The sequence below is a fragment of the Malaclemys terrapin genome, chromosome 4, assembly GCF_027887155.1.
Source record: "Malaclemys terrapin pileata isolate rMalTer1 chromosome 4, rMalTer1.hap1, whole genome shotgun sequence".
NCBI classification, from domain to species: Eukaryota; Metazoa; Chordata; order Testudines; family Emydidae; genus Malaclemys; species Malaclemys terrapin.
In genome coordinates, this window is record NC_071508.1 from 59204228 (window position 1) to 59217354 (window position 13127).

Sequence of the window (13127 nt, forward strand, 5' to 3'; positions counted from 1 at the left end):
AAACCCTGGCGCCGCTCCTGGGCCCGGAATCCACCGACCAGCCGTGAGAAAGGAAGATTCAGCTGAACAGACCTGCAGAGCCAGCCCATAACAAGCGAGGCAAGCGAAGGCCAGCCTGGAGGAAAACCAAGAGGACAACAAAGTCTAGCCGGTGTGTTTTAGGAAAGTTGAGGAGACCACAGAGAGTGGTTTTGACTGGTACAAAGAGCATTAGGAGCAGAGGTCCCTGAATGGAACATCCCCAAAGGAACCCAGGACTTAAAACCCTCCTGAGAGCTGGAGCAATTCAGAGATCAACAGTGGATCTCGGATGACCTAGACCCAGGACAGAACTCCCATCCACCCTTCCCCCTCTTCTTCTTACATTACTCCCAGGCTTGGCCAGCCTTGGGTAGAATGTGTGTGAGTATGAACGTGGGTTAGGGCTTGGGGCACTAACACTTTCTTCCTTCCTCTGAGTGACCTGGGGAGCACCCATCACTCTCTGCTGTTATTTTATTATTTTATTAATAAAGCTTTAAAACTTAGACACTTGATGTGTTTTGTCATCTCCTCCCCAAACAATCCTGTGGCCTCAGCCTGATCACCTGAAGCCTCAGGCAGATTGGTAACAGAAATCTGTCACAGGGGGGTGTGGGGATAGGGTGCAGGCTGTGGGAGAGAGTTTGGGGGCAGAAGGGGGGGTGTGGGAAGGGGGTGCAGGCTCTGGGAGGGAGTTTGGGGCTGGGGGGGTGTGGGGACAGGACACAGGCTCTGGGGGGTGAGTTTGGGAGTGGGAGGGGATGTGCGGACTGGGTGCAGGCTCTGGGAGGGAGTTTGGGGTCGGGGGGAGTGTGGGGACGGGGCCCAGACTCTGGGATGGAGTTTGGGGTGGGAGGAGGTATGTGGGGAGGGGGTGCAGGTTCTGGGAAGGAGCTTGGGGGAGGGAGGAGGTATGTGGGGAGGGGGTGCAGGTTCTGGGAGGGGGTCAGAGGTGTGGCACTTACCTGGGGCTCCAAGGCGGGATGGGGGGCCTCCGCACGCTTCTGCCCCCAGGCACCACCCCTGCAGTGTCCCATTAGCCACAGGGGCGCTTGGGGTGGGGGCAGTGCGCGGAGGCACAGCCCCGCCCTGCCCCTGGGCTGCAGGGAAGGGCCGGCAGCCACTGGAGTGAGTAGTCAGACACCGCTTCGCTCTGCTGCGCTGCCGGGGCCCCTGAGGGGGGAGCACCCGGGGGTGCCAGGTGGGGACAAAGGAGAGACCCAGCCCCAAAACTGCTGGAGCCCCGCAGGCCACATTGGGGAGGCTCGAAGGCCACAGATGGCCTGTGGGCTGGGAGTTTGAGACCCTTGTTCTAGGGAACTTGTGGTCCACTGGATTTGCTAGCAGATTAAGATGTCTTTAATTGGTATCTCCTTAAAATTCATTGTGACACTAAGCACCCCTGTATTCACACACTATTGTAATAATCTTTGTACAAAATATGCCTTGTGAGGTATCATTTGAAAACTAATAACTTGCTGATCCATAATATCCTGGTAAAATGTATGTAGTAACATTATATGTAAGGTTACAAATTCCTCTGTATGATGTTACTAGCACATGTTCAAGACCAGAGAGCCTTACCTAGGTAAAAGGTGTTAAACAGATCTATCCTAAACAAAGGAATGTGGGTTTACCTCAATTTACACATAAGCAGTAAACTGGGACATCAAGGGGAAGAGATTGCTAATATGCAAATTGTTCTGTTTCCTGCAAACACCAATGGGGGAAGACAACAGCATGGAGCTTCCTTCACCACCAGACTCCGTATTGCCTTTTTCATGGCCTGAATAAACTTTACTTTGAGGGGTAACCTTCAGAAGAATCTATTTCAAAGGTTTACTGGACTATAAAAGAAAGGGGCAAAGAATCCCAACTTATCTCTTTCACGTAAGACAAAGGAACCAGCACTTCAGGCTTCTGGAGAAGATCGTGGCAGGGGGAGGGTCAGACATATTGCTGGAAGACTGTGGATGAGAAAAAACATCTTGAACAAAGACTTTATTTTAGTAGGTTAAGTTTTAGTAATTAGAAAGCTTGACTTTTATTTGCTTGCAACCATTTCTAACATCTCATACCTGAACTCACTTACAATGCTATCGTCTTTTGTTAATAAACTTGTTTTACTTGTAATCGAAACCAACAGCGTTGTGTTTGAATTACAGTCAATGTTAATGCTAGTTAATATGAGAAACTGTTGGGTGTTGTCTCCTTAAAGGAGCAAATTAACCTTATTATTCCTCTGAATGTTGCAGGAGAGGGCTGAAAATTGCAGAGACCTGGGTTTGGGAAATTTCAGGAGCTGGGGTGTTTTGGGGTCACCTGCTAACGTTAACCAAGTCTGGTAAAGACAAAAGTGTGTCTCTGATAACTGCTGATAGGCTGTTGGATTCAAAGAGGTTAAATCAGAGTTGTACATCACACAGAACACACAGTGCATCCTGATTGCTGCCTATGTGTATGTCCCAGGCAGGGAGCCTCAAGTAGCAAAAGGATTTTGGGGCACTCAGGGTTATAATATAAGCAGTGACACAGCCTCTCTGACCTGTACCCCAGACCGTGGCATTCATCCATAAAAGTTGTATCCTCAAGTCACTCTAGAATACACTACAGAATTGAAAATATCTAGTGTTTTATAAGTACTGAACCCATTTTCTTCAAACTTGTCTTGGTTTTACATTTCACCAAGATTTACAAAGTTTTGAAGTTTTGGGAGTAACAGACTATCAGAGTGTAGAACTGTCATTTGGAATCTTGGGAAATCCCCCCAATCTTTTGGATAATTCAAACCACTTACCTAGTTTTTCTGGCAATTTACACAAGTTTAAATTCTGAGCTGACACCTAGCATGAGAATTGATTGAGTAACAGACTGTCATAGTCCTGGCAGAGAGATTGCACAATCCGTGCTTGTCTAAGGAATGAAGCTCTCTGCACCAATAGCAAGTATTCATTAAAAGTGGAAATACTTGCTCTTGCAGCCTGCTACTTCTATCCTTTAGGTAATATTAAGTGAGAACAAACATAAGGAAGGATAGAACAGTTTTTCTGGATGGGAGAGAGTTAGGGTGCAGAGATTATCACTGTAACCCTTCCGCCCTCCAGCCAAGGCTCATTCCCCTGCCATGGCTAGATGAGAGAAAGCAAAGCCTGTGAAGTGTTCCACAGTACAAACTACCTTCTGTGTGTTCAGTGTAATCCACTGTTTCAATCCACAGAAGCTTTGCCTGGCCTGCTCATTTCACACTCAGACCACTTTGAATTTATTGCTGTATTATAGTCTTTTCATACTGGAAAAGAGTGCCGCAAAGATACCATAATGGCCTGTGTGGAATTCCTCCATGTAAAGGAAGTCCATCCCTGGCAAATGCATCCATACCTTGCAAGAGCTTCTGGAACAAGAAGAATAGCTGGAGAGGGAAAGGGTGTGGCTAGGGTGTTCATGTGTCCTAGTAGCCTACTAGGTGTTGTAGATGTGGACACATCCACAGACCTAGTAAGCAGACATCTACTGGGATGATCCAAGGAATGGAAACCTGTCTTATGAAAGGAGACTCCAAGAGCTTGGCTTGTGTAGCCTAACCAAAAGAAGGCTGAGGGGAGATATGATTGCTCTCTATAAATATATCAGAGGGATAAATACCAGGGAGGGAGAGGAATTATTTAAGCTCAGTACCAATGTGGACACAAGAACAAATGAATATATACTGGCCATCAGGAAGTTTAGACTTGAAATTAGACAAAGCTTTCTAACCATCAGAGGAGTGAAGTTCTGGAACAGCCTTCCAAGGGGAGTAGTGGGGGCAAAAGACATATCTGGCTTCAAGACTAAGCTTGATAAGTTTATGGAGGGGATGGGATGATGGGATAGCCTAATTTGGGCAATAAATTGATCTTTGATTATTAGCGGTAAATATGCCCAATGGCCTGTGATGGGATGTTAGATGGGGTGGGATCTGAGTTACTACAGAGAATTCTTTCCTGGGTGTCTGGCTGGTGAGTCTTGCCCACATGCTCAGGGTTTAGCTGATCACCATATTTGGGGTTGGGAAGGAATTTTCCTCCAGGGCAGATTGGCAGAGGACCTGGGTTTTTTTTTGCCTTCCTCTGCAGCATGGGGCACGGGTCACTTGCTGGAGGATTCTCTGCACCTTGAAGTCTTTAAACCATGATTTGAGGACTTCAATAGCTCAGACATATGTTAGGGGTTTATTACAGGAGTGGGTGGGTGAGATTCTGTGGCCTGCCTGCATTGTGCAGGAGGTCAGACTAGACGATCATAATGGTCCCTTCTGACCTTAAAGTCTATGATTCTATGATCACATTAGCTCTTTTGGCCACAGCATCATACTGGGAGCTCATGTTTAGCTGATTACCCACCTCAACCCCCAAATCTTTTCAGAGTCACTGCTTCCCAGGATAGATTCTGTATCCTGAAAGTATGGTCTACAGTCTTTTTTCTTAGATGTGTGTATATATATTAATTTAGCTATAATAAAACATACCTTATTTGCTTGGCCTAGTTTACCAAGAGATCCATATGGCTCTGAATCAGTGACCTGTTCTCTTCATTATTTAACATTCCCCCAATGTTTGTTGTCATCTGCAAACTTTCTCAGTGATGATTTTATGTTTTCTTCCAGGTCATTGATAAAAATATTAATTAGCATAAGGCCAAGAACTAATCCCTGCAGGACCCCACTGGAAACATGCCCACTTGATGTCGATTCCCTATTTACATTTTGAGACCTATCAGTTATCCAGTTTTTAATCCACTTAATGTGTGCCATGTTAGTTTTATAATGTTCTAGTTTTTTAATCAAAATGTCATGCAATACCAAGTCAAACACCTTACAGAAATCTATTATTTCAACACTGTTACCTTTATCAACCAAACTTGTAATCTCATCAAAAAAGATATCAAGTTAGTTTGACAGGATTTATTTTCCAAAAACCCATGAAGATTTGTATTAATTACATAACCCTCCTTTAAGTCTTCATTAATTGAGTCCTGTTATCAGCTGCTCCAGTATCGTTCCCAGGATCAATGTCAGGGTGACAGACCTATAATTACCCAGGTCATCCCACTAACCCTTTTTTATAAAAGGGAACAACATTAGCTGTCTTCACTTCCCCAGTGCTTCAAGACTTATTGAAACTCAACAGTAACAGTTCAGCAAGTTTCTTAGAAATTTGTATCCAAGAGTTTTAAAAGAACTATCTGGACCTGCTAATTTAAAAATGCCTTAGTAGCTTCTGTTTAGCATCCACCAGAGATACTAGTGGAATGGAAAGAGGTGGCCACTAATTAGTTTGTTTTTCATTTTCTGAGTACCCAATTTCACAGCCCAGGTTCTCCAATTTTGGAAACATTTTTGGATGACAACTAACACCTTGAACAGCATTCAGAAGCAAATAGGTAGTCAGTATGGAGCACAGAGCGCTGGTGTTATGTGCTCACAATGGCTTCCATCACTCAAGAAGTACTGCATTCTTTGCTAGCTAAAGCTTCCAGGTGATTTTCAAAGGTGTTCCCAAAGAGTGCACCACAGTACTCTCGACTTGAAACTAGAACCATATAGTTATAACCATGTGCTGAGATTTGCACCAGGCAGAAATATCCCCTACATAAATCGATACTGCGAATGGCACCACTTGCCAGAGCTGTTACCTTGTAATTCAGGAACAGTAATAGATTGACCCAAGACTGCATACTCAACTGACAAAGGTTAGACACACAGTACCATTTCAACAGAAAGGGCACTCACACCCTTCCTCATGCCACTCTAATTGCTTTCCCTGCCTTTCAACGTCACTTCATCTTATTCAGATTGAGCCTACACTAGTTTATTTCCATCCATAGCCCTATCCTTCTCAGACATTGGGAAAGCGGAGACATACAAGTCTCTGGGTTTGGTTTAAAGACTATGTGAAGAAGAGGTGTGATGGGGCATACTGGCTGTTCAGGGTTTGGGGGAGAACCCATTTGGGGCTGAAAGCACTCTGCCCCAAGCTGGTGCTTAGAAAAAAAAAAACATATATTTTCTGTATGCACTTCAGCACATTCTCTAGGACTAACCAAAGTAAATGGTACGGTGTGCTTGTCAGGTGTACTGAACACAATACCAGGCTGTCTTGTGGAGGACTCTGGGACTGTGGACCAGGTGGGTAAGCAGCACTCAGAAGTCATACTAGAGACAAGAGTGGCAGCAGCAAAAAGTAGAGGTGTAAACTTTGACAAGTGCCACCGGATTTCAAAGTCTGTACGTGCTAATCTCTGCAAAGGGACAATGAAGGTTTCAGAGTTGAGGATGGCTGGCCAGAAAAGAAAGAGGCCTAGGGAAAGAATGTAGGAGAAGAACCAGGTTGTTCAGACTGGGTAGGGCTGGGAGGGAGGAAAGTCAAGAGTCTGTCTAGACTGAGTGTGTGTAAGTCTATGACCTTGCATCCAGGGTGAGATTAACAGGGTTGTTTATATCAAAATACTTCAGGAGAGGCACTTGTGGCAATCAATGTTTTAATTCCTGGAAATTTTGCAGTTGCACTAAATCCAATATCAATTGACTGTCAGGAAATAGTGGGAGTAGAGTTTGACAAATTTGGGTGAATATACACATATATGTGATCATCTCAATGGATTGGTCAAGTGCTACTTTGTCATACGGGGTTTCCAGCTGAAAAATAGCTTTTGCCTTTTTTGGGTTGTCCTGAAGACTGTGTTCACTGAGTATGTGCCTCATAGAGATGATTTCTTCCATCCCAGTTTGGTAGTTTGCTTTAACTTAATTCCTAGGAGACAGAACTTTTTGGTGTAGAATTTTCTGGAAACAGCAGCCACCTCAATATTTCTCATGGGTGAGCATTCATGTTGAAATCTCATTTGGGCCTTAAAGATCAAAATAGAGCAATCCAACATGAACGCTGCCTCATGAGAAGTATAGAAGAGGATACTGTTTCTAGAAAGCCCTCCCTCCTTCCCAAAAAAGTACTCTTGTCTAGATCTTTGACAAGTGCCACAGGAATTCAAAGTCTGTACGTGCTAATCTCTGCAAAGGGACAATGAAAGTTTCAGTTTGTGACCCACATTAAATGAATCCTACACTGTTTGCCTATCTCAAGAGGGAGAGAAATAAGGTGTTAAAGGGAAACTAATATAAAAACTGCAAAAATAATTTGACGCTGTCATACACAGTGGGCCAAATTAGGCTCGCAGTTACACCAGTGTAAACACTGAGTTATTCTGGTGTAACAGGGCAGAATTTTCCTCATTGCGCACCCAAAATTAGTGGAAATTTTTACCTTAATATTTTTGTGCCTCAGTTCCCTGTGTGTAAAATGGAGTGTGAAAAGTACGCAGACACTGTAGTGATGAGTACAGCAGGCTAGAAAAGAAGAATTCCATTTAGCAAAATAGTTAGAGATTTCAAAATTTGTTCTGATCCTGCATCAGAACAAAACTGAAAAGGAGAGAAACCACCCCAGAATAGCCAACAGTTCAGTGGTTATGCTAGTTACCTGGGCTGTTCAGGCAGAGCAAAGACTTCAGATGGAAATATGTTTTGTTGAAAAAATCCCTAGTGCTAAGCGTCATAGAAAGGTCCATGAGAAAATTTAATACTGTGTTTAGAGCAGTGTTTGTATAGTGTGCAATAAATAAGGCCCGGACCACACAGTGAACAATGAGGACATTTTTTTTTAATAGATAATAATTAGGTAAACCCTGAATGAAGCAGGGTCCTGTTGGAAAAGAATAGTAATCTGATCATGTAATTAAAACTTGCATTACATTACAAATATGCTAGAGGGCCAAACTAAGGGTGCACAGAATGGACAGTCTGGTGGTGTTTGGATGTGGATCCATGATGTGATCCACAGGGTCACGGTGCAGTAGTGAGAAGTGTTTTATGGTGAATGGTATGGTGTGTGACATGATGGCAAGACCACGGTTCTGTAAAATGGAATAATGGTGCAAGAGGAGGTGCTGGAACCTTGGAGTGTACCAGAACAGTGGCTCCATTGTGCAGGGCTATGACATAATGGCAGGGTTATGGTGCGATGGCAGGCGGGCTGGGATTAGGGTTGCCAACTTTCTACTCGCACAAAACCGAACACCCTTGACCTGCCCCCTACCCCGCCCCTCAGCAGAGTCCTCGCCCCGCCCCTTTCCTGAGGCCCCATCCCCCGCTCACTTCATTCCCACCCCCATCAATTGCTCTCCTCACCCTCACTCACTCACTCGCTCATTTTCACTGGGCTGACTCAGGGGCTTGGGGTGCGGGGTGTGTGTGAGGGCTCTGGCTGGGGGTGCAGGCTCTGGAGTGGGGCCAGAAATGAGGTGTTCAGGGTGTGGGAGGGTGCTCCGGGTTGAGGCAGTGGGTTGGGATGCGGGAAGGGGTGCAGGCTCTGGGGTGGGTCCAGGGATGAGGGGTTTGGAAGGGGGCTCCGGGCTGAGGCAGAGGGTTGGGGTGTGGGACAGGGTTGCCGGTTCCAGGATGGGGCCAGAAATGAGGGGTTCAGTGTGTGGGAGGGGGCTCTGGGCTTGGGGTGCAGGCTTTGGTGTGGGGCCAGGGATGGGGGATTTGGGGTTCAGGAGGGGGGATCAGGGCTGGGGTAGGGGGTTGGGGCATGGGAGGGGATCGTGGTGTAGGCTCTGGCACCTCAAGCAGCTCCCGGAAGCAGCAGCATGTCCCCCTCCAGCTCGGCTCCTGCAGGGAGGTGTGGCCAGGCAGCTGTGTGTGCTGCCCCATCCACAGGTGCTGCCCCTGCAGCTCCCATTGGCTGTGGTTCCTGGCCAATGGGAGCTGCGGGGGTGGTGCTTGGGGCAGGGACAGCATGAAGAGCCCCCTGGGTGCCCTCATGAGTAGGAGCTGGAGGGAGGACATGCTGCTGCTTCCGGGAGCCACGCAGAGCACAGCAGGCAGGGAGCCTGCCTTGTCCTGGTGCGCCATTGACCGGACTTTTAACAGCCACCAGGGCCCCTTTTCCATGGGCGTTCTGGTCGAAAACTGGACACCTGGCAGCCCTAGCTGGGATTGTGGGGAGAACGGCAGGGCCATGAAGTGGCGGTAGGAAGTTATCTTGTGGCAGGTAGGCTGGTGGGACTGGCTGTGTGTGGATGGGGTGGGAGGACTGTGTGCAATGGCAGGGTGCCGGCTTGGGGCTGAGTTGTAGCGGAGGCTTTTGGGGCTGTGGTAAAGTTGTCAGGGCCATGGTGCGAGCTTGGGTCGGCAGAGTGGATGGTGCGAGGTTGGGTCAGTGGCGTGGATGGCTGGCGATGAGGTTCTGCGGCACGCTGTGGCTCTGTGGCAGGAGGGGGGCGGTTGGTGGGACGGGGCGCAATGCGGAACTGTGGGGGCGCTGGGGGAGCGGTAACGGCTGGCTCAGCGGCGGGCGCCCTCCCCCCAGCAAAGCGCCGAGGGGCTTCGGCTCAGCCGCTTACAGCTGCCCGTAAGGGCACGTCACGCGGCCGCTAGGCGGCCGCTACCGGACAACCAACGACGCCCCTCCCCCCGCCCGCAGCCCGTCGCTCGCCCGTCCGCCCTCTATTGGCTTCTCTCCGACCTCAGCCCGCGGGCAGGTGTCTCGCTACGGATTGCTCCGAGAATCTACCAATCAACGGCGCATTTCGCTCGGAGAGTGGCGTGCATGGGAGCCAATAGGAAGGTGGATAGCACGTGCCGCACAGCGGCCAATGATAGCTGTTCTTCCAGGTCCTATTGGGTTTCTGGGAAGCAGGCAGCTCGGGGCGGCAGGGTGAGAAGCGACGGGCGGGGCTGGAAGTAGCCGGCTGCCGCTGAGAGCATCCGACGCGGAGGACATTCAGGCTCAGCGGGGCTAGCGGCAGCACAAGGGTACGGGGCGCCGCCGTGAGCGGGCCCGGGCGGGCGGGGAGCTCCCTGTGGGGATGGGAGCCCTGGTGTCTTGGGGGAGGGGGCGGAAGCGCGGAGGGGGCTGCCGCGGGAGGGGGCTGTCTCTGGGTAGGGCAGTTGTTGCGGTGTCGGGAGGGGAGTGTTGGGCTGGGGGGCGGGGGAGGTGCGGGGACTACTCGGGTCCTGGGCGGGGGGGGGGGGGGGAGAGGACGCTTCTGGCGCTGGGGAAGGACGGGGGCAGCATTGCCAAGGAGTAACGGGCTGAGGCTGTCTCAGGTACAGGGGCAGTACTGGGGTTTTCTGTCTGACAGGAAGGGGATCAACACAGATTCCTCCTCAAATTGTATGAGCTTTATAGTTGCATTCATCATAATGCTATGGGTGTGTTCGTCCTAGACGTTAACTACCTTGTTTTAGGTACACTTTTTTGTGCTATGTGGATTGATGGCTCTGTTCCCTATAATGTGACACTATAATGTTGCTGTATTTGCATATGTAGGACTACATGCCCTGATAGCAGTGGAACTCTTGCCTCTGTTAAATGATTTCTCCCAGCTTGTGCATTTCTTGGACTTCAGTCTCTTTTGGAAGGGGGATTTTTCCCCCCTTACCTCCTCCCAGTAGTCTTGAAGAGGGGTATTGCAAAGAGCAACACACCCACTCTACCCTTAGTTCATCATCATATACTTCCTACTTTTTCTCTTACTAGTGTTTTCTTATTGGTTGGGCCTCCTTGCATGGAGTAAAATACCTTCCTTCCCTACAAGGCAGCTCTCTGCTCCCTGCCTGGCAACCACTTCTCAGAGGCATTCTGTCCTGTTCTTCCCTCCCCACCCCCAGTGTAGCTTACTGCTCTTATCATAGCAGCATTAAAACAGCTATGAGGGAAGGGAAGCTCCTAGAAGTAGCGGCTACTGAATGGGAAGCAGAGAGTAGCATTAAAGGAAGGGGACACAAGCTCACTTCCTGCAATCCAAGAGTCTTTGAGAGGATGGGGATTAAAAACGACCATTTCCTCATCTGAAAACTTTTCTGTCCAGTGGTTCCACACGAGTGGGAAAAGACATAGATAGGGTTATAAGCACTCTGATGTCCCAGGGCTTTAGATTGCCATAGGCCAGAAGCTGATGGAGGTGGAACTCTGAAGTGCTGTATTGACAGCTCTTGCTGAGTGGGAACAAAGGGGGACTTTCTTGCCTGAGGTCTGGTCATAGAGTTTAAGGCCAGATACTCAGGCTGACCACCTAGATATCATAGCCACCAGCACCCACATGCTAATTCCAACAATTGAAATTAAATCAAGGTATTACAGCCCACAAGGGGCTAAACTATTACATGCCACTGGTAGAGAATAGGAGGGACCAAGATGCATTGGTGCTCAAGGCCCCACAATGATAGGGAAATAATTATCTGAGATATACTCAGATAATACTAGCAAGTGAGCAGAACCCACACACTGTAGAGGAAGGCAAAAAAACCCAAAGTCACTGCCAGTTTGACCAGGGAAAAAATTCCTTCCTGACCCTGTATATTGTGATGAGTTAGACCATGAACATGTGAGTAAGACCCAGCCAGCCAAGCACCCAAGACAGAGAATGCTTGGTGCTACTTCAGAGCCCTGGCCATCCTTGTTCAATGTCCTATCTTCAGTCGTGGCTATCACTGATGCATCAGAGGAAGAAGATCAAACCTCCCCTGTAGTGTAGGTGTGGCCTGAGGCTTGACGAAAGTGCTGGCACCTATTATGTACAACATTTTAAAGCCTAGTTGCCTTTGTGCAGTTGGTATCTTTTGGGGAGGTTTTTTAATTGCACTTACTGTGAATCCCCTAATACATTAGAAGTTAATGGTGAACTCCTAGTCCTAGTAAGCTAGCTAGAAATTGGTGAAACAGAACCTTTCTGAAACCTGAGCAGCATGAAATGCTTTGGTGAAAGGTTCATGTGTGTATGCATTCTTAAGCATGTTAATAGTAACAATTAAAATAAGAGATTCTGGCATAAAATGTAATCTTAATCAGTGCTTTATTTCATTAATCTCTGCCATCCATATTGTGTCTGAACTATGAATGCAGGGGGCTAAAGTAATATGCAGTGTTACTCTGTGTACTGCAATAGCTGGTCACGAGCTTTAAGAGTGAGAAACCTTGTTACAATTCTTCCTTATGTTTGTTTGATCTTTAATGGGGCTTTGACCTATACTACTTTTTTCCCCTCAAAAAGCTTTTGTACACATAGGAGAAACTGGTTTTCCAGTGATTAATAATTGTATGCTTTTTTTTTAAGATTATAGAGCCAGATTGAGGTGTTAGGGAGAAAATGTATATATTTTTAGCATTACGTTGAAAAGAACAGATGTCAAACAATTGATTTTTATTATTCTAATACTTAATTGTCAGAAGTGATTGATACTTCAAGGTATAGCTGTTTACATTTAAAATCATTTTCTCTAAAGATGGAAAAACCTTCCTGTCCCAGTTCTAGTCATTTAGTATTGGGGAGTGATGGGGAGACTTGAACATTGTCAGGGCCTCCCAGACGGGGAGGGGGGGGGGGGCAAGTGGGGCAATTTGCCCCGGGCCCCCACGAGAGTTTTCGGCGGATTTTCGGCGGCAGGTCCTTCAGTGCCGCCAAAGACACCCGGAGCTGCTTCCGCTCTGGGTCTTCAGCGGCAATTCATCGGTGAGAGCTTCTTCGGCTCCGGGTCTTCGGCGGCAATTTGGCAGCAAGGGTTCCTTCTGCTCTGGGTCTTTGGTGGCAGTTCGGTGGCAGGTCCTTCACTCGCTTTGGGACCTGCCGCCGAAGTGCCCCGAAGACCCGGAGCGGAAGGACCCCTGCCGCCGAAGACCCCAGACCCCCTGAATCCTCTGGGTGGCCCTGAACATTGTGGGACAGTAATGGGTTTGGTTTTCTGGATGTGTTCATAAATTTTTCAAGCCCTACAATGGTAACACCCGTTATCTTTGGTAAGCAGAGGCTGATACACCTCTTGTAAACTTGAGGTACCACCATTTACCTCTGTCTCCTGAAAAGGCAAAGGAACTCTCTCGCTTTCCCACTACAGAGCTTCCTAGCTGTAGAGGGGGCATGTCTATCCAGTCTCTTGGCTGCTGTAAGCAGAGTGCGCTCTTTCATTTGCTGTTTTCTAGGCTTCTCTATGTGAATAATTCTAGTTCTTGATTCTGCTGCAGTTTAATAGCCTTTCTGAGCATCTGAAGTGTGAAACTGACACTGTAAGT

General features: G+C 47.8%; 1 protein-coding gene across 2 annotated transcripts in view; it reads left to right on the forward strand.

Annotated features, from left to right (window-relative positions):
• The first annotated feature begins 9758 nt into the window (after positions 1 to 9758).
• The window catches only part of FAR1 (fatty acyl-CoA reductase 1), an 81037-nt gene continuing 77668 nt past the window's right edge, over positions 9759 to 13127 (forward strand). For both annotated transcript variants that reach the window (XM_054025796.1, XM_054025797.1), the window contains exon 1: positions 9759 to 9871. The gene's annotated coding sequence lies outside the window, so the exon portion shown is untranslated. The remainder of the gene's footprint in view (positions 9872 to 13127) is intronic.